At 45.8% G+C, this 19176-nt stretch overlaps 1 protein-coding gene across 2 annotated transcripts in view; it reads right to left on the bottom strand.

Annotated features, from left to right (window-relative positions):
- Positions 1–18109, bottom strand: part of LOC121576779 (brevican core protein-like) — a 282893-nt gene extending 264784 nt beyond the window's left edge. For both annotated transcript variants that reach the window (XM_041890233.2, XM_041890234.2), the window contains exon 1: positions 17799–18109. The gene's annotated coding sequence lies outside the window, so the exon portion shown is untranslated. The remainder of the gene's footprint in view (positions 1–17798) is intronic.
- Between the last annotated feature and the right edge of the window lie 1067 nt (positions 18110–19176).

The following is a 19176-nucleotide window of genomic DNA, read 5'->3' as shown; positions in this document are numbered from 1 at the left end:
AGGGCTGTTGCACACTTTGTATAATTAATGAAGATCCTGCTCACACAGAGTAGACTGTATGGATGCCACTCTATTCTCTAGATACTGTAGAGCACTACTTTTGACCAGAGCCCTTCATCCAATTCCCTATGTAGGGTAATGCACTACTTTTGACTAGGGCGCAGCGTCAGTGCACATACAGTATCAAAGTAATCAACGCTATGGACACACAGGCATGGAGCCATTATGACTCAACCATGGGGACCTCATCATCCAACTGTGGATCATCATCATGGTGTTTACTGCATGAGGCGTGAAGTAGTCATTGTTCCCCAGCCCCCCGCTACGCATTGGAGAGGTAGTTTCGCTGACTCATCAAACAATGTTAATTGTAAAGATGAACTAAACAAACACCTGCCGTTAATTCAAAAGCACTTGTGTGACGACTGTGAAGTTAACTAGCGGGAAGCAGGTTTGAATGAAATGAATGGGAGGATGGAGGGATGGAAATATGGATGGATGGATGGATGGAGGATTGGCGTTGCAAGGAGAAGGACACCTGATGCCAATCTTCTTCTGAAGAAACTGTCACTGAATTAACGCCAACCCTTCAGAAGTTTCGAACACATTGTCTCAAGTATGTGACGAAGTGGACCATCTTTCGTCCATCCATCTCCTCCACAGCTCTTTGGGCAGGATTCCATTGGGCAGGATGGCCAGAAACATCTGGAATACATGGAATATCCAACATGCTGCCATACTAATTTGCACAAACTTTTAACGCCCTTTAGGTTTGGTGAAGTTTCCGTCTCGGACTCACTGAAAAACATTGACATCCAGTTTTCGTCATGTGTGGTTGGTGCAAAGTAGTTAGCTGCTGCACAAGAGTTCAGCCGTTCTCTGTCTGAGAAGAGACGCTGCCGTGGAGACCATCTTGACCCCTGACCCAGTCCTGACCCCGTGCTTGAGCAGACGAGCGTGGAGCGGCGAATAAGAGGCAGCCGAGCGGTCCCAGAGCCCGAGCCTACTGACCCCTCAGTATTATGGTGCCGTCAAAGGAAAGCAAACACATAATTTATCTGCCCGCCAATGCAAAGACTATCTGCCATAGGAACTGGAGCTGGCAGTCTGATGCATCCATATGACAGAGTGACCAGGCATTAGCTAGGCTAAAATACTGCAGAGATACAGTTCGGGCCAACCCAGGTCCAGGCCAGCTCCATTTACACTTCCTAGTGGATACGAGCTAGCCTGGTCCCAGATCTGTTTGTGCTGTCTTGACAACTCATATTGCCATTGCACAACAATGACTGTAGGAGTTGGCAAGACAGCACAAACAGTTCTGGAACCAGGCTAGATCGGGCATCATTATTTAAAACCGCTTCTGCAATAGCAGCGCTGGTCAATCATAGAGCGAGAGTGGCCAATTAAAGACTGTGTAATATATAACGCATAACAATGCTTTGATTGCAGCCGATGTGATGAGCATTTACAATGTTCCTGCTGTCCTGATTAGTAATTTGGGATAGTGTAATCAAGCCCTGTGTTTGCAACGGATAGAGTGCCGACACTAAACGCCACTTTGAGTGCCGTTTTGTCCTTGATGTCTGGTATTAAGACTGAAGGGAGAGAGAGAGGGGCGAAGGGGGGCTGGGATGATGTTTTTGTTGCTGTGAAGATGCTAACTAAGGGGTCTTTGAGACACAGCTATGGTCGGAAGCTCATATTTCATAAATTGGTTGGGACTGATGAGAGAGCCATGATGAGGTACTGAGACTACTGTGCTGGAGTCTGGATAAAACAATCACAGTTTGCATCCTGCAAATGCCCACTCTAGAGTCTTAAAGCCACTGTGGAGCAGCAGAGGGACACAGTCCTGCACGTTCAGCTCTTTTAACTCTATTATGCCACTTTTTTCACGTCCCCAACCACTGTGGTCTGAAGCAATGTTGTCTTAATAAATCACAGGGTGTATTTCTTCATCCCCTTTGAGAAAAGGCTGTGCATGCAAGCAGCTGAATTCTAATGGAGCGATGGCAAGTCCTACAGTATCTTAACCTATCTCTGCCTTTACATTTGACGCATTCAGGTGTTCTGCTCATCTTCTTCATTCCAGCACTTTTTCATTAAAGACCATTGAGGCGAATGCTAGCACACCATTCCACACTGGTAGACAGAGTGCTAGCCCCAACCCTGACTCCTTCAGAAGCCCAGAGAAGCCAGTCAGCTAATGGCTCTCCTCCATGCTGTCTGGTACTCACTGGAGAGGTGTTTTGGGGAGAGGAGTGCTGCCTGCTTCTGATCAGCCTCTGTCAAAACAACTAAGGCCACGCAAGATGATGCCCAGTTAGATCTCTGCCAGTCGCCTGCAGCTGACGAAATAGACTGTGGATGGAGGAGAGAGGAAAGGCTGGGGGAAGGAGAGTAGTGGTGGTGGTGATGGGGCTTGGATACATTAAAGGAAAGGGACAAAAGGGAGAGAAAAAAACAAGGGGCCATTTTGACACCATTAAGCCTCCAACGCTCGACGTAACGGACTGGGGATTCCATATCAGACCCTTAATCTCTGTTTTGTATTTTCCTGAGAGGATTGGACATTACTCTAGCTGGTTGACCAATTTGAGCTACTTCTGTGCAGGGCTGCTGCCTAAACGCTCCTACTACTGGTCTGGTACTGTAGCTCTGGTGACTCTAGTGACAGCAGCCAGTGATCAACTACCCAGCTAATAGTGGTGTAGAGGAAAGAGGCATCCATCACTGGGAGGGTTCACAAATCAATCTGAACAGAGAGTGGGCCGTTGGTGCAGCCCTCACACTCAGACACAGTGTGTGTGTGTGTGTGTGTGTGTGTGTGTGTGTGTGTGTGTGTGTGTGTGTGTGTGTATGTGTGTGTGTGTGTGTGTGTGTGAGCAGCTGCCAGACAAACTCTGCTGGACCCACGCAGTGACTGCTGCTGACCAGTGGTGATTCCAGCCAGACAAACAGACATTAAAGCCTGTTAATTACAGCTGAGGGGACAAGGGCCATGCTGCCACACAGACGGCCTGCCAGGGGAGAGACGTGCTACCTGGGACACACACACACTGGATCAGAGGGTAGGGGGGCAGAGAGGGGCGCAGGGATACCCCTCTGGGAGGGATTTCCAGGGGAGGGGCAAGTGGGGGCATGGAGGGGTTGGGTTGGCATGGGGCAACACTTATGCTGATGCTGACAGGTGTTGTATTTTTGTGACATACACACACATAAGTAAGCGCACACACACAACCACACCAATACGGGGACACGCACACACACACACACACTTTAGTCCATATATTCTTTGCTAAATAACATATTGTCCATGCAAGAATCAAATGATCCTTGCAAATCACTGCAAACAGAACTCTGGACTCTGGACTGCAGTATTTAGTCATTCTCTCTCTTACTTTTCTGCATTTCCCCTCCTCTGTGTCACGATCGTCGTAGGGAATAGACCAAGGCGCAGCGTGATGAACGAACATGGTTAACTTTATTATCTTTAGTGATAATAGACACCAATAAACAAAACAAGAAACGACTCGTGAAGTCCACGGTAACAATGACCAACACGGAACAAGAACCCACAAACACAAAGGGAAAACAGACAGTTTAAATATGGCTCCCAATCAGAGACAACCAACGACAGCTGACACTCGTTGCCTCTGATTGGGAGTCACTCTAGCCAACATAGAAAAAGAAGAACTAGAACCACCAACATAGAAATCTAACACATAGAATGAACACACCCTGGCTCAACATATAGAGTCCCAGAGCCAGGGTGTGACAGTACCCCCCCCCTAAAGGCGCGGACTGCGACCGCGCCTCAACTAGAGCAAAACAGGGGAGGGCTGGGTGGGCATACCTCCTCGGCGGCGGTTCTGGCTCCGGCCTTGCCCACCACCCTCCAATAAACCCCCCATAGCGCCCCAGGTCCGGTCTGGCCCCGCTGGCTGGAGCTGAACTGGACGTAGCAGGAGCGGTTAGCTTCAGCTCCGTTGTGGAGCAGTTGACCGGTACCTGATTAGGCACCGGTGACCCAGGCACGGGTTGTGCCGGACTAACGACGCGCACCCCTGGCTTGGTGCGTGGAGCAGCAACGGGCCGGACCGGGCTGACGATGCGCACCCCTGGCTTGGTGCGAGGGGCAGGAACAGGCCGGGCCGGGCTGGCGACGCACACCGTAGGCTTGGTGCGAGTGGCAGGAACAGGCCGGGCCGGGCTGGCGACGCACACCGTAGGCCTGGTGCGAGGGGCAGGAACAGGCCGGGCCGGGCTGGCGACGCACACCGTAGGCTTGGTGCGAGGGGCAGGAACAGGCCGGGCCGGGCTGGCGACGCACACCGTAGGCTTGGTGCGTGGAGCAGGGACAGGCCGAACCGGGCTGTGGAGACGGATAGGAGACCTGGAGTGAAGAGCGGCCACAACCCGTCCTGGCTGAATGCCTACCCTCACACACTCTGTGTGAGGCATCCGCACAGGACGTACAGGGCTGTGTACCCGTACTGGCATAACAGCACGTGACACTGGAGCAGGATATCCGGGACCGCGGAGAGGCATTGGAGACCACGAGCGTTGAGCCGGCACACTCCGTCCTGGCTGCATACCCACCTTCGCACGACACGTGCGGGGTGCTCGCACAGGACGTACAGGACTATGCCGGACCACTCGTGGCACAGTACGCCGCTCCGCATACCGCGGAACCTGCCCCGTCCCATGCTGCCATGCCTGAGTACGGGAAGTTGGTTCCGCTCTCCATCCAGGCTCCGCCAACCTGCCTTCTGGCCCCCCTAACCCGGTGGCCTCCTCTCCAAATCGCCCTGTGGCAGCCTCCTGCTGCCCAGCCGCCCATGCCGTGTGCCCCCCCCCCTAAAAATGTTCTGGGGTTGCCTCTCGCCCGTCCGACGATGACACTGCTGACGCCGCTGCTCCTCTCTCGCCAGGGCCTTAATCCTAGCCCAAGGTCCCTTGCCCCCGAGCATGTCCTCCCAGGACCACACTTTGCCCACCTGGGCCATCGCCAACCTCTCCATCTCCTTTCCCGGCGCCTCCTCCCATGTCCAGTCCGCCTGCTCCTGGACACGCTGCTTGGTCCTTTTATGGTGGGTTTTTCTGTCACGATCGTCGTAGGGAATAGACCAAGGTGCAGCGTGATGAACGAACATGGTTAACTTTATTATCTTTAGTGATAATAGACACCAATAAACAAAACAAGAAACGACTCGTGAAGTCCACGGTAACAATGACCAACACGGAACAAGAACCCACAAACACAAAGGGAAAACAGACAGTTTAAATATGGCTCCCAATCAGAGACAACCAACGACAGCTGACACTCGTTGCCTCTGATTGGGAGTCACTCTAGCCAACATAGAAAAAGAAGAACTAGAACCACCAACATAGAAATCTAACACATAGAATGAACACACCCTGGCTCAACATATAGAGTCCCAGAGCCAGGGTGTGACACTCTGTTATTCTGCAGGATGATAGTTATTTACAGAAGGGAATTGGTTACAACCCCACCAGTCTAAATTTGGCAAACAAAACTGAAAAGCAATTCAAATCACTGAGGAGAAGTTGACTGCTAAATGCTAATTTTTTAACAACCCAGAGTTTAAAATGCTGCAAATGCATCACAAAGGAACAAGGTTTTTCCTCAGTTTACCTCAGTGTGTGTGTGTGTGTGTGTGTGTGTGTGTGTGTGTGTGTGTGTGTGTGTGTGTGTGTGTGTGTGTGTGTGTATGTGTGTGTGTGTGTGTGTGTGTGTGTGTGTGTGTTTATAGACACAAACTCTGATAACTAAATTAAACACATTTCATATTTCTTCTCTATAAAGAGTCAACCTCAATGTTCTTCTGGGTTATTCTTTCCTAAAATGGTAACGTGGAAAACAAATGTTTTTTTATGTTCCTGTTTGTACTGTTGTACTTGTATCTTTTGCTAAGATACAGTAATGGCAATGTGAAAGGAAATTACACTAACATGACAACTATTGGAAAATGGATGTCCCTATACCCTCCATTTAGGGAACAAGCTTCACTTCTAAATACAACCCTGACTGGAAAAAATGGGAAATTGAACCCACAACCCTGGCGTTGCAAACGCCATGCTCTACCAACTGAGCTACATAAAAAGAAAAAAACATTTTTAGTCATTTAGCAGACGCTCTTATCCAGAGCGACTTACAGTTAGTGAGTGCATACATTATTATTTTTTCATACTGGCCCCCTGTGGGAATCGAACCCACAACCCTGGCGTTGCAAACGCCACGCTCTACCAATTGAGCTACATCCCTGCCGGCAATTCCCTCCCCTACCCTGGACGACGCTGGGCCAATTGTGCGCCGCCCCATGGGTCTCCTGGTCGCGGCCGGCTACAACAGAGCCTGGATTCGAACCAGGATCTCTAGTGGCACAGCTAGCACTGCAATGCAGTGCCTTAGACCACTGCGCCACTCGGGAGGACGACCCGCTCCTTTCTGCACTTACTTTCATCAATGAGTAAATTGAACAGAGAATCTCACATATTTAAAGGAGTATAATGGGCCTTCCATGCAAAACCACTCTAGTGGGGCATTGGCAATCTCATTACTGACTGCAGAACGACTGCAAAGTCTACGGGTTGGACATTTGACCTGCTAAAAACTCCGCAGATTGAGAGACTTTAAACAAACGGCTGGAGTTTTCAATTGAGTTTTTCACTCCAGGGTATAGAGTGTGGATGAAGTACCAAAGTAGGACTGGGAGGGCCCTCCTGACGAAGATCCGTTTAGGATCTAAACGTTGTCAATAAAGCGGTGAATTGGGAGCTTTAACAGTGTGCGGCCTTCTTGTTCTTTACTACTCTTCTCCACACCAGAGGACAGCCATTAACCACCTAAAACAGTGTGTGGTGTGTGTGTGTGTGTGTGTGTGTGTGTGTGTGTGTGTGTGTGTGTGTGTGTGTGTGTGTGTGTGTGTGTGTGTGTGTGTGTGTGTGTGTGTGTGTGTGTGTGTGTATGTGTGTGTGTGCATCCTTGCGTGTGTGCATGTACATGTGCACCATCTACAGAGGAAGTGTGCTTTAACCTCAGCCCCCATCTAAGCTGCCGTAGTTCATTCTGCTCAGCTCAGCAGATTCCAGTATCCCTTCACTACAGGAGATGCTTTGTTGATATCAGACAGGTAGCTTCTGCTACAAAGCCTGCAAATCCTCCAATCACTGCAAGGTTGACTCCCAACACAAACACTAAATCCACCTAGATACAGGTCAGAAAAGTGACTCAGGACACTAACTAACAGAGTAGCACAATACATAAGATCAGCCTGAGCCTCAGTGTGTATCTTGAATGTGAGAATATCAGTCTGTAGACATGAGAAAATAATAATGGCAGATATTGCATTAGAACAAAATAAAATCAAGAAACATGAGCTTCTGAGCTTTTGCCTTCAGGAAGGCAGTGAATTACATTTTCTATGCAGAACAAAACACCCCTACTACTTTTTTGAAGCCACCACATTTAAGAGAAATGATTCACTAAGGCTAGCCGCATAAAGCTTTCAGTATCTTTTTAACATGTTAATGAGCATCTCTTTGAATTACACAAGGGGAGAAATCTCATTGTCGCCTGCAAACTAATAACTAATATCAATAGCAGCACAAGCCGATAGCGAGCAGGCAGATTGCATTCACAAAGCCGCCAAATAGGAATTGAGAGGCGCCACAACTGGGGTCCGAGAGGGATTTGAATGAAATTAATTACATTACTTTCTATTCTTCCATAAATCCAACGCGATTCGTCTTGGTCTCCCCCCAGACTCACACAAGGCAGATAGACATATGATTAGAGTTGGGCTTCTTCTAATAGGTATCCGACAGACTCTGGGCTTCATAAATATCTGCACTCAGGAGGAATGTGACAGGCGGAGTACCCCAGGAATTATTATCTGTAATGTGGGCTTGAAGAGTTTACAGTATGTTTCTCCTTCTGCGTCTCTCTGCTATGGTCACCGTTTTTCTTCTCTAAGATCTTCAAAAATATCATATATAAGACCTCCAGGTTTTTCCCCATACATCAAAACACAACCCGAATCAACCCACTCACAAAACATACATCTTCTCTGGGAACTAAATGTTCTGAAGACAAGATTGAATGCCTCACCCATCTGTACCCCTGACAAGTGTTCTCTGTTTAAAGGCTTATTGGTGTCTGTCGGATGGACATACTAGGACATACCAGGGCTGGGAGCCCCGAACTCTGTTGTGGTGCCATCCACTACCACATAATGTTCTTCAGTAAATAAGAAGCGAATGAGAGGGGGATGGAGAGGAAGAGGGAGTTTGGAGTGGCTCCATTCTGTGTTCAAACCCTAAAGCATCTCTCTCTCTTTATCTCTTTCTCTCTCTCTCCATTCCTTTGTAGCGACTCTTGTCTTATTTAGCAGTAACAGATTCTGCTGTGCTTGAGGAAGCATCAGAGACAATGAGAGCTTTGGTCCTGTAGCAGTCCAGTGCTGAAAACACTGCAGCCTCCTACACTCCAGATCCCCTTGGGAGGTTGGTTTCTCTCTCTGTGTGAGGATTAACTGTTCTAGATAAGAAACCACTAGCATATTGCTGAAATAAACCGCTAGTATTCTTCCCCTACGGGTTTCAGAGTCAGAATCACTATCAGATTCCAACCTGAGCAGCACACAGACCATTTCATTCGCCACCTGAGCCATATCTCTAAACAAGGATGCATCCAACCAAAATCGTCAACAAATAAGAGAGGGGAGAAAGATATTCAATCCCCAATCTTTGAAGAAGCTCCTTTGTGCTCGCCATTAATAATAAGACAAAAACAGTTACTAGATGTCATGATTTATTGATGGTGTTTAATAGGCAAAATGCCCACATTGAATTATGCATTCGGGGTCTGTTACTCCAATGAATATTCACAAGCTGTGTCTGCTGAGAGCTATCTGGTAACCCCTCGCTGCCTTGTTGGCTGCTCGCCTTTGTCTGCATGCGGTTAGCCAATGGCACATCTGTGCCTGCAGCCTGACACTGTGGTTAGCCAATGTGGCTAATGCCAGAGCATTGCTAAAGCCAAATGAAAGCCAACAGCCTGCTACAGCTCGGTACACCTCAGCTCTGCTCTGCCAGGCCAGAGGCTTGAGACCAGCCTAAGATTCTCCTGACAGGCCCCCTCGGCAGAAACACCACGTTCATTAAGGTGATGAAACGTCCCTGGGATTCTGGTAATAGGAGGGAGAGACTGGCAAAAAGCCAGAGCAGCAGACCCCGGACAGTGGGATTCATACACATACACACACACATGAGTGTGCAGACACACACGTACAATTACACATGCGTGTACAGTGAACTTCACACACACAAACAAACACACACAGAATTAAAGATGCATGTAGACTGCTGTGAGCATTTGCACTGTTTAATTGGATCAGGGCTGTCTAAGTCTCTAAATTAGTATTTATTTGTGTATGGCGGCATAACGCCCTATCCCCCCCACCACCAATAATAAACACCATTTTGTACTGCATGTATGAATGGGGTATTGCTTTCAGCATTAACACTGGCTGGCACCATTGACCATCTGAACCCTCTGCAGCCATTTGGATATCCTGCAGTTTCTCATGTTCCTCTGAAAAGGTTCTGGAGTGACAGAGGCTGCTTCATTAAGTCAATACTAATTTACTACATGAGTGAAACCAAAAAAACGTTATTTCATTGGCTTGGATGCTACTCAAGTGCAAAATTGAATTCTCTTCGTTCACGTTGCTCGCTACAAGTGTCGGTGCTAAGCTGTGTGCAGCCGAGCAGGGAGGTACATTATTGAAAGACGGAGCGAGTCAACCCATGCAAAAGCAGATAATACTCTGAATTTTCCTCAATCTGTTTTTCAGCCCGTTGTGATGACAGCATTTCTGAGCAGCTTTTGGCCCTCGTCGGCATCTTTGGAAAACAGCCACCGGGGAGCAATGTGCAGCTAACTCTCTGATGGGATATTGTGCCTCTGTTGTGCCTTCATGAAAAGAAGAAAAATGGAGCAGCAAACGAATTAGCGGTGCCACAGAACACCTTTATTGAGATTAGTTTAGTGGTGTCAGCAAACTAGCCTTTGAACCTGGTGAGAGAGAGGGGGGGAGAGAGAGAGAGAGAGAGAGAGAGAGAGAGAGAGAGAGAGAGAGAGAGAGAGAGATGCCGCTTGATCCCCACCCTCTTCAACATACAGTTGAAGTCGGAAGTTTACATACACTTAGGTTGGAGTCATTAAAACTTGTTTTTCAACCACTCCACAAATGTCTTGTTAACAAACTATAGTTAGGACATCTACTTTGTGCATGACACAAGTAATTTTTCCAACAATTCTTTACAGACAGATTATTTCACTTATAAATCACTGTATCACAATTCCAGTGGGTCAGAAGTTTACATACACTAAGTTGACTGTGCCTTTAAACAGCTTGGAAAATCCCAGAAAATGATGTCATGGCTTTAGAAGCTTCTGATAGGCTAATTGACATAATTTGAGTCAATTGGAGGTGTACCTGTGGATGTATTTCAAGGCCTACCTTCAAACTCAGTGCCTCTTTGCTTGACATCATGGGAAAATCAAAAAAAATCAGCTAAGACCTCAGAAAAAAAATTGTAGACCTCCAAACGCCTGAAGGTACCACGTTCATCTGTACAAACAATAGTACGCAAGTATAAACACCATGGGACCACACAGCCGTCATACCGCTCAGGAAGGAGACGCGTTATGTCTCCTAGAGATGAACGTACTTTGGTGCGAAAAGTGCAAATCAATCCCAGAACAACCTTGTGAAGATGCTGGAGGAAACAGGTACAAAAGTATCTATATCCACAGTAAAACAAGTCCTATATCAACATAACCTGAAAGGCCGCTCAGCAAGGAAGAAGCCACTGCTTCAATCCCGCCATAAAAAAGCCAGACTACGGTTTGCAACTGCACATGGGGACAAAGATCGTACTTTTTGGAGAAATGTCCTCTGGTCTGATGAAACCAAAATAGAACTGTTTGGCCATAATGACCATCGTTATGTTTGGAGGAAAAAGGGGGACGCTTGCAAGCCGAAGAACACCATCCTAACCGTGAAGCACCAACCAAGAATTCACAAAATGGGACAAACACCAAATTGAGACTGCATGCAGAATTCTGCAAAAACATATTCTGTGTACAACGTAAAACACCAAATAATGCAGGCAGAGCAGAATTAAGGCAATTCCCGCTAATTATCCAAATCCAGAAAGGAGCAATTCAATTCTACAACCATCTAAAAATAAATGATTCTCAAACCTTCCATAACAAAGCCCTCACCTATAGAGAGATTAAGCTGGAGAAAAGTGCCCTTTGCCAGCTGGTACGGGGACTCTGCTCACAAACACAAACAGACCCCACAGAGCCCCAGGACAGCAACACAATTAGACCCAACCAAATCATGAGAAAACAAAAACAAAAATTACTTGACACATTGGAAAGAATCAACAAAAAACAGACAAACTAGAATGCTATTTGGCCCTAAACAGAGAATACACAGTAGCAGAATAACTGACCACTGTGACTGACCCAAAATTAAGGAAAGCTTTGACTATGTACAGACTCAGTGAGCATGGCCTTGCTATCGAGAGAGACCGCCATAGGCAGACCTGGCTCTCAAGAGAAGAAGGGCTATATGCCCACTGCCCACAAAAAATGAGGTGCCGAGCTGCACTTCCTAACCTCCTGCCAACTGTATGACCATATCAGAGACACATATTTCCCTAAGATTACACAGACCCATAAATAATTTGAAAACAAATCCAATTTTGATAAACTCACATATCTTTTAGGTGAAATACCACAGTGTGCCACCACAGCAGCAAGATGTGTGACCTGTTGTCACAAGAAAAGGGCAATCAGTGGAGCACAAACACCATTGTAATTACAACCTACATTTATCTGTTTATTTATTTTCCCGTTCATACTTAAACTATTTGCACATTGTTACAACATTGCCATTAATATAACATTTGAAATGTCTAAATTCTTTAAAGACTTTTGTGAGTGTAATGTTTACTGTTCATTTTGGATTGTTTATTTCCATTTTGTTTCTTGTCTATTTCACTTGCTTTGTTTCCCATGCCAATAAAGCCCTTTGAATTGAAATTGAATTGAGAGAGCGAGAGAGAGAGAAAGAGTGAGAGACAGACAGACAGAGAGAGCGAGAGAGAGAGAGAGAGAGAGAGAGAGAGAGAAAGATAGACAGAGAGAAAATGGGAGATAAAATTTAAAAGAGAGAAAGATAGAGAGATGGAGAGCGAGAGAGAGAGACAGAGAAAGAGAGCGAGACCAAGAGAGGAAAGAGAGAGAGATAGAGACAAGAGAGATAGATAGAACGGCGCCTCTCTCACTAACAGGATTAGAGCTGATCATCTTTGTTTAGGGAGCGTTCCAGTTTACACAGGTGCCACCCAGGGAACCCTGATGGCCCCCAACACGGGTCAGTGACAGGGCGGAACGATTTTCCAGGCACACACGTACACATATGACTGCTCAACCAGGTGAAGGGAAAAAAGGTAATCTTCAAACAAAGACTGAATAATGCAGCAGTTGAGTGCAGCAGTTGAGGTTATGATGTCCCCGATGTCACTACGCGACAAGGCCCCTCTCCACCAGCATATCTTTCCTGCTTCTGCCACTTTCTATTTCCAACACACTGAAAATACAGATGTAGCCTACGCTGTTCAGCTGCATCATATCTTTGTCAGATGCAAAGTCATGTTGCAGTCTGACGCAACAGCACTTCATCAGTTTGAGCAGGAGACAGGAGTTGTTAGTTTTCAGACTGCAAAAAGTATACAAGCACACAGCCAGCTAACACACAGCCATGTTTGACAGAGTGCCATCAAAGATAACATCTCAGGTTCCCTTTCGGCTAGCTAGTTGTCATTGCTTCAGGATTTACTGACAGGGCTCACTGCTAGTGGACTTCACACAGCCTGGTCTCATAGTAAATGTAAATCCGGGACACCCAAATTAGTATGATACGTTACGTTTGGTATGGTTACATAAGAAAGAAGGTTATATGTAACTTTTTGGGCGACTCAACCAAATTCATATAGAAATGTGCATTATAGATCTGTCATTCTCATTGAAAGCAAGTCTAAGAAGCGGTAGATATGTTCTATGTGCGCTCTTTCTGTGCTTCCCATTTTTAAGTTTAGTTTTTGCGTCTTTTACTTTCGGTTTTGTACACCAGCTACAAACAGCTGAAAATATAATATTTTTGGTTATGGAAAATATATTTCACAGCGGTTAAGATGGTACAATGATTCTTTACACTATACTTGCTTGTTTTGTCAAATAACTGAAATTAGGCAAACTATTAGAATTTTTACAACCAGGAAATGGCGGAGCGAATTCTGCATATTGCATCTTTAAAGCAAAAACAACAGAAGGGTGGTTGGTCAGGGTGGATGGGTAGGTGCATAACGCGAACTTCTAGCAACCAAAAGGTTGTGTGTTCGAATCTCATCATGGACAACTTAAGCAACTTTGCAACTACTTAGCATGTTAAATAACCCTTCCCTTAACCCTTTAACCTAACTCCTAACCTTAACCTTAACCTAACCCCTAGCCTAGCTAATGTTAGCCACCTAGCTAATGCTAGCCACAACAAATTGAAATTCGTAACATATCATACGTACTGAAAATTCACAACATATTATATGAATTACAATTTGTAACATATCATACGAATTGTAATTCCTAACATATTTTTATTTTATTTATTTCACCTTTATTTAACCAGGTAAGCCAGTTGAGAACAAGTTCTCATTTACAACTGCGACCTGGCCAAGATAAAGCAAAGCAGAGCGATAAAAACAACAACACAGAGTTACATATGGGGTAAAACAAAACATAAAGTCAAAAATACAACAGAAAATTGAAAAGATATGTACAGTGTGTGCAAATGTAGCAAGTTATGGAGGTAAGGCAATAAATAGGCCATAGTGCAAAATAATTACAATTAGTATTAACACTGGAATGATAGATGTGCAAGAGATGATGTGCAAATAGAGATACTGGGGTGCAAATTAGCAAAATAAATAACAATATGGGGATGAGGTAGTTGGGTGGGCTAATTTCAGATGAGCTGTGTACAGGTGCAGTGTTCGGTAAGGTGCTCTGACAACTGATGCTTAAAGTTAGTGAGGGAGATAAGAGTCTCCAGCTTCAGAGATTTTTGCAGTTCGTTCCAGTCATTGGCAGCAGAGAACTGGAAGGAATGGCGGCCAAAGGAGGTGTTGGCTTTGGGGATGACCAGTGAGATATACCTGCTGGAGCGCATACTACAGGTGGGTGTTGCTATGGTGACTAATGAGCTAAGATAAGGCGGGGATTTGCCTAGCAGTGATTTATAGATGGCCTGGAGCCAGTGGATTTGGCAACGAATATGTAGTGAGGACCAGCCAACAAGAGCGTACAGGTCACAGTGGTGGGTAGTATATGGGGCTTTGGTGACAAAACGGATGGCACTGTGATAGACTACATCCAATTTGCTGAGTAGAGTGTTGGAGGCTATTTTGTAAATGACATTGCCGAAGTCAAGGATCGGTAGGATAGTCAGTTTTACGAGGGCATGTTTGGCAGCATGAGTGAAGGAGGCTTTGTTGCGAAATAGGAAGCCGATTCTAGATTTAACTTTGGATTGGAGATGATTAATGTGAGTCTGGAAGGAGAGTTTACAGTCTAACCAGACACATAGGTATTTGTAGTTGTCCACATACTCTAGGTCAGACCCGTCGAGAGTAGTGATTCTAGTCGGGTGGGTGGGTGCCAGCAGCGTTCGATTGAAGAGCATGCATTTAGTTTTACTTGTGTTTAAGAGCAGTTGGAGGCTACGGAAGGAGTGGCTTCCTGTTAAGGCAAGGGCTGATTTCAAGGTTTTACTGTTAACCTATAAAGCGTTACATGGGCTTGCTCCTACCTATCTTTCCGAGTTGGTCCTGCCGTACATACCAATACGTACGCTACGGTCACAAGACGCAGGCCTCCTAATTGTCCCTAGAATTTCTAAGCAAACAGCGGGAGGCAGGGCTTTCTCCTATAGATCTCCATTTTTATGGAACAGTCTGCCTACCCATGTGAGAGACGCAGACTCGGTCTCAACCTTTAAGTCTTTACTGAAGACTTATCTCTTCAGTAGGTCATATGATTGAGTGTAGTCTGGCCCAGGAGTGTGAAGGTGAACGGAAAGGCTCTGGAGCAACGAACAGCCCTTGCTGTCTCTGCCGGGCCGGTTCCCCTCTCTCCACTGGGGTTCTCTGCCTCTAACCCTGTTACAGGGGCTGAGTCACTGGCTTGCTGGTGCTCTTTCATGCCGTCCCTAGGAGGGGTGCGTCACTTGAGTGGGTTGAGTTACTGACGTGATCTTCCTGTCTGGGTTGGCGCCCCCTTGGTTTGTGCTGTGGTGGAGACCTCTGTGGGCTATACTCGGCCTTGTCTCAGGATTGTAAGTTGGTGGTTGAGGATATCCCTCTAGTGGTGCGGGGGGCTGTGCTTTGGCAGAGTGGGTGGGGTTATATCCTTCCTGTTTGGCCCTGTCCGGGGTTTCTTCGGATGGGGCCACAGTGTCTCCGGACCGCTCCTGTCTCAGCCTCCAGTATTTATGCTGCAGTAGTTTATGTGTCGGGGGCTGGGGTTAGTTGGTTATACCTGGAGTACTTCTCCTGTCTTATCCAGTGTCCTGTGTGAATTTAAGTATGCTCTCTCTAATTCTCTCGTTCTCTCTTCTCTCTGAGAACCTGAGCCCTAGGACCATACGTCAGGACTACCGGGCATGCTGACACCTTGCTGTCCCCAGTCCGCCTGGCCTTGCTGCTATTCCAGTTTCAACTGTTCTGCCTGCGGTTACGAAACCCCTACCTGTCCCAGACCTGCTGTTTTCAACTCTTAATGATCGGCTATGAAAAGCCAACTGAGAGACCTGAGCCCTAGGACCATACGTCGGGACTACCGGCCGTGGTGACTCCTTGCTGTCCCCAGTCCGCCTGGCCTTGCTGCTATTCCAGTTTCAACTGTTCTGCCTGCGGTTATGGAACCCCTACCTGTCCCAGACCTGCTGTTTTCAACTCTTAATGATCGGCTATGAAAAGCCAACTGAGATTTATTCCTGATTATTATTTGACCATGCTTGTCACTTATGAACATTTTTGAACATCTTGGTATGGTTCTGTTATAATCTCCACCCGGCACAGCCAGAAGAGGACTGGCCACCCCTCATAGCCTGGTTCCTCTCTAGGTTTCTTCCTAGGTTTTGGCCTTTCTAGGGAGTTTTTCCTAGCCACCGTGCTTCTACACCTGCATTACTAGCTGTTTGGGGTTTTAGGCTGGGTTTCTGTACAGCACTTCGAGATATTAGCTGATGTACGAAGGGCTATATAAAATAAAATTGATTGATTGATTGTTGTATGGCATTGAAGCTCGTTTGGAGGTTTGTTAACACAGTGTCCAATGAAGGGCCAGATGTATACAAAATGTTGTCGTCTGCGTAGAGGTGGATCTGAGAATCACCAGCAGCAAGAGCGACATCATTGATATACACAGAGAAAAGAGTCGGCCCGAGAATTGAACCCTGTGGCACCCCCATAGAGACTGCCATAGGTCCAGACAACAGACCCTCCGATTTGACACATTGAACTCTATCTGAGAAGTAATTGGTGAACCAGGCGAGGCAGTCATTTGAGAAACCAAGGCTATTTAGTCTGCCAATAAGAATGAGGTGGTTGACAGAGTCAAAAGCCTTGGCCAGGTCGATGAAGGCGACTGCACAGTACTGTCTATTATCGATCGTGGTTATAATATCGTTACAAATATCATACAAATGGATGATTGACATCCACAAATTAATACATACCATACGTACAGAATAATACGAAATGCTCTGAGACCAGGTTGCTTCACAGCACATCCAATACATCCTTCCTCCACCTTAAGACAATAATCTCTACTCAGAATTTCTACTCTACTCAAGCCTGCTCAGATTCTCATGCTGTTAGTTTCGTCAACGTCTATGGCCTTTTAATTGACTCGTCAACAATTAAGTGGCTTTAAAAGAGAGCTTATAAGCTATTAAAACATCCCCTTAAATTGTTCTAAATGTGTCACATTTAAACACATTAACACATTTTCTGTCACACCCCTGCCTTGGTGATTGTGGTTACTTTGCAGAACACAACATCACACAAAGCAGAGATTATTCATACATGACTAACAGTTAGATCATAAAGATAATTCAGTCAAGCATTAACTTTTCCTCCTAGCTAAGAGTGACTAATTGTAGTATCAACAATGATTCTACATATGTTATAACATGGGTGGAAAGGGTTAAATAATGTAAAAGCATGGCTAAAGCTTTTCATAATAAAATTACAAGTGAAATTCAAATGAGATAGCCTAGCTCTAAGACTCAACCACAATAAAGGCATCAAATAAAAGTGGGGGGGGGGGGAACCCTGAGTGTAGTGATAGGCCAACGTTCACATGGAAAACTAAATACTGAAGCATTTTCAAGGCATGCATAGCCTAACATTTAATTCCAGTGGTAGAAAGTGCATTTCCAAATATCTCGTTTTGTCTTGTGAAGATAGCACATCCTAATCCTTATTGAGCTACTTACTGTAGACTATTCTACATGATAACGACGACCCAAGATACCGGTTTCTCCAGCTTCCTATTAAGCGACTCCAAAAAGACAAAGCATAATGTAACATACTAGAGTAGGCTATTTAACAGTAATACACATTGTTCTCACCTTTTAGGAGGTGAGCTGCTCTGGTGTCTCTGTCAAGTCCTCAGGAATGTAGAGCGATGCCGCCTGAGGAACGTTGGTCTGATTCGTTGCAGGTGTTCCGTTATTTGCGAGCCACAGTCAGAGGTGAACCATCAAGCCGCACCAAAACCGTATAAAGTGTAGGGAAAAAACGAACGAATCGCGTTTTGGAGAGGTCCAAAACACAAAAACGGGGTATCTCTCAGTGTATAGTATATTTGGTGTCCGTCCTATCACGCAGAGAAAAGAGAGAGGCAGACAAGAAGTGATCGGAGCGAGAACGATGCTCACTTCCCCAGAAACCAAACGCTACTGAACAAAAGAGCGCAGACACGCGCTGCAGAGTCCCCCTATTCAAATCAGCGACGAGAAAGGGGAGATGTGGGTATGGGGGGGGGGGTTGGGCAACGATTAATAGCCTGGGAGATAATGTTACCTTGTAATGCAAATTCACATTGACCTCGTTGAGTAAGAAAGTTAGTGGTATAACTCATTAATGCTGAAATTAGGCCTACTCTTGTTTCTGAAGTAAAACATATACATTATAGGCTTAAAATACGTTTGATATCACACTTTACTGGCAGGCTTGTCACTCTTCCAAACAACACTTAATTAAGACCTATCTACTAAACTATCAACAACTCAGACAGGCCTATAATTCACTTCACTGTCAATATGTTAAAACGTTAGAAAAGGTATGTGCCACCAACCAAAACATTCAGCTAATTAATGCAAAAGTCATGAGTTATTAGCTCTTATATATGAGCTCATATTATTGTCTAGCCTTGTTGAAGTCTCCAGAAATCATTAAGAACTGCCTCCCAACCCACCTCTTTACCAAGCTGAGAATAATGATCCCCCACGAGACGCCATGGTGCCGCGAGGGGGAGATTACTCGCCCTACTAATTCACAGCCCACCAGATACACTTTCAATATTGCTTGTTCTTTTAAAGAGTGAGCAACTTTTCTCTGCAGAGGGCTTTTTGAAACGTGCGCGGTTTGTTCTTGGAGTGTAGAAATGTGGATTTTAGAAAATCTCCTTGTGAAAACTTTAACTGTGAACCTATTCTAAACAATATTATATGTTGAGAGTTTCAGACTTTCCAACCTGGCGAACTGTGGGCCTATTGAGACGGCTCTACAACGCCCAGTGCTACTTTCAGTGCCTAGAATACATGCGCTCTCCATGGTGCTGAAGTGTTACCAAGCGCCACACGTTGTTGTTCAGGGCTTTCTTTTCTGCACTAAGCTCGTTACTTGAGCTGTGCACTAGGTTTTCCAATGCACACAGATATAACAGCTGCTACATGGTCTGTCAAGAGTTAAAGCTTCAATATGTAACTTTTTGGGCGACCTGAC

The sequence above is a fragment of the Coregonus clupeaformis genome, chromosome 11, assembly GCF_020615455.1.
Source record: "Coregonus clupeaformis isolate EN_2021a chromosome 11, ASM2061545v1, whole genome shotgun sequence".
NCBI lineage: Eukaryota > Metazoa > Chordata > Actinopteri > Salmoniformes > Salmonidae > Coregonus > Coregonus clupeaformis.
Note: the sequence above shows the minus strand (reverse complement) of the source record. Positions and strands in the feature narration are given on the sequence as shown.